Raw genomic sequence first — 3,397 nt, 5'->3', positions numbered from 1 at the left:
TCAGCTTTCTAGTTGAAGTAGTTTCGGAGTTACGGGCTTTTAAAACTATAATCACTAGGTGGCAGTAGATTCACACTTAAGCATTTCCGCTGCGTAAATTCTTGTAAACGCAAGAGAGATGTGGAATAAAAGTGTATTTATACATTTTTAAGATTACTGAATTGAAATTGTTCTATGCAAAGGTTCAAAAGTAGGCTATTTTAAGACAGAGGCCACTACAATCCTTCGATAACATACAAAACTGAAAACAATACATATTTTTAACTTTATAGGTTTAATTCCAATTTTAAGTAACTGTATCAGAAAAAGGGTGCTGCATGTTAGCAAATTTTAAAATATAACAAAGAATTAACATGTTTTGTTAGATAAAATAAATCGAAGCTGAAGTTTCTCCTTCTTTTACAAACATCATAAAGATTCTGAAGACACTTGGTTGTCCGTTCTGCACTCTGATTTGTTCTGCGTATTCCCAGTTTTGATGGTTCTCGACTCCAATAGTCTTTTACAGAGTTCAATGCTTTTTTATGAACTTGCAGGCTACCACATACCTTCTGATAATCATGTGCATTGAACATTTGGTAAGTAAACCAAAAATCTGCTCAGCTGTAATAGATGAATCGACAAACATTGAGAAGCAAAATTCTTTTCTCTTGTAGAAGAATAAATGCCAAAAGAGCTAGTATTGCTCGAGAATTCCATCTTGCATTACTTATGTTGGGTATGTTTTGAAACTTTACAGTATGAGATTTCTTCAAAGAAACGAAAAACTGTGGTCAAATGAAATAGAAATTTCATGTCATCTTGCCATCCTGCTGATTCAGCAATGTTTTCTTCACCATTGTTGAAATTAACCTGAAGTTTCTCGTAATTACTTAGAGACTCTGGGATAAATGTATATTCAATACTGGGAGATAATTTTGTTTCTCCAATTTCATTATCCATTACAACACGAAGCACTCTATCAAGGATTTAATGCTGACACCAATAAATTCCTGTTATTTCAAATCCCTTTGAGTAAACAGTCTTTGCAATTGAATGACAATGCCGTTTCTTTTCCCAGTGTTCACACACGTTGTACCAGCGACAATCATCTTTACACAGTTCCATAAATTGTATTCATCTAAAACAGCTGTCATTCCTTTCACAATAGTATTGGCTTTCCCGTTCTCTAATTGGACTGCTTCTCACTTAACTCCTCTCTGTTCATTCTTTAAAACTAGCGCTTGCTATTCTCGGTCGTCAAAATGCAATGACCAGTTTTCTAAATGTAGTGTTTTCTTCATTTTCTTTTCTTAGCTTAACAGCTTCTTTGATAGTCGATCTGTAAATACCAGATTGGGAAGGAGTCTCGATATAGATTCCATCTTGAGATAATTGTCGACAAACTGTTACTGCTTTTGGGTTGATAGCTTCGAAGATGTCGCAAACTGGGATGCAGTTCCAGTTTTGCTATACTTCTTCCTGGTTTGTGTGGATTCTTCATCTGATTTTTCGGACTTTTGATATTCACTTTCAGTCGCTGCTTCAGACGTTGACGATGACACTGGAGTTGCTCTGGTTCAAGTTGGCATTAAGGACACTTTTCTTCTTTTGGGTGGATGGATAGTTTTGGAACTGGGTGCCTTTGCAGTTGCATACCCAACTTATCCCTTGCTTTCAATTTGAAGATAATATAAACTTTTATCTTCACTGCACAGCCATTCCCCATTTTCCTTTTTGATGTCAAAAATTCCTTTCAATGAATCTTATTTTCCTCGTTTTATACATTTATCGTAGATATTCAGCACTTTTTCTACTTTTGCTTGTACATTTTCAATTGACAAATATGGGAAATTTAATTTCTTTTGCCATAAAAAAGTTACTTCTTTCGAAATTTCCTTTGTTCTTTCTTTCGTTCCTTTGATGAGACCCCCAAGGAACAGGTAGCGACCGACAATTTGAGGTTTCATTGGTATCCTACCGTTGTTTTCCAAATAATACTCTTCTAGAGGAACAGGTCTTCTCTTCCTATGTGAGTCTTGAAATTGCACGAGATTCTTCGTCTAGATTTTTTGGTTCCTTTGAGTGACACAAACACTTCTGTTATGAGACATTATTTTAGACACTCTAGTTGGATAAGCCTATTATTTTGAAAAACAGTTAATATAGTCAGAGGTTTTAGCGTCAGAGAAATAAAAAGGAGAGGAAGAGGATATCTCCTAAAGTAGGGCCTAAGTGGTAACAAATTAAAAACTCTATAACTCCTAAACTACTTAAACTTGAAAGCTGAAATTTGAGATATACTGCTTCTGCATTGCATTGAGTCAGTACACCATGTTTGGTAAAAACTTGAGTAGGCATTATGAACCCCGCCTAGAATTTTGCATGGTTTGAGTCAAAAGTGGTGTTAGATTTCTTAAGTCAGGGGTGACGTTTCTTTTTTTTTTTTTTTTATTTAAAATAAAGGTTATTTTCCCTACTTCTATGAAATTGTTTATCGACTTTTGATACAGGAAATTTACTTACAAAAAAATCAAAAAGTCATAATCCTGATATATATATATATCGAAACGTCTAGTTAGAATAGAGGCAGCTGACGAAGGATTTATTCCAAGTGGCTATCTGTTTTCCTATGTGTTCGTTCCGTGGTCTGTAGTTCATTGTTCTAACGTCCTGTACCCTGATATGCATCTATATACACGTGTAAAACGTTCCAGAAGTTTACTGTCTAATTATATACGCGCGTGTCTAGATATGCAGGTGACTATATACACGAGACTACATACATAAAGCAAAACAAACAAATCCGCACATGTTGTACTGACTCTAAATACTGCTCAGATACACACAAACCTGCACAAATATCCTATTGATGTTGTTGAAATTCCAATGAAGGAGCCTTGGATCTTTCTCAGTTGGCAAGAAATCTTGAAATAAAATTGAATAATGACATACATGCATACATGCATGCATATTCTTCCTGTAATGTCATACCTTTATCCAACCACCCTCAGCTATTGCAGCTCTGTGTTATCTCAAGAATCAGGCCTCATATCTGAATAGAGATTCCTCTCTTATCCTTTTAAACAATACAGATCAAACTCCAGTGAGGTTGGTGTTGTTCTGCGTCGGCAAGACTTATATTATGTAGTGCAATTGAGAAAAAGGAGTACAATGAATTGGCCGCGAGGAGCGGAAAATCTAACGTACTTCATCAAGGCAATAAGTTAAAAGGAATGAAATTATTAAGAGACAGCAGTTTTACATTCTCAACGTTGCGGCCATTTTGTTTTTTTAAATCCAGAAGATGAACAACTCTGCTGTCTTTCTATTGATGCAATCTGCTTATTCTATGTTATTTCATTTTACTTTATTACATTTTTATTTATTTCTGTTTTATTTCTACTTTGAAATATAT

This window comes from Octopus bimaculoides, chromosome 25 (assembly GCF_001194135.2).
Source record: "Octopus bimaculoides isolate UCB-OBI-ISO-001 chromosome 25, ASM119413v2, whole genome shotgun sequence".
In the NCBI taxonomy this organism is placed as follows: Eukaryota; Metazoa; Mollusca; class Cephalopoda; order Octopoda; family Octopodidae; genus Octopus; species Octopus bimaculoides.
This window is presented reverse-complemented; position numbering follows the sequence as displayed.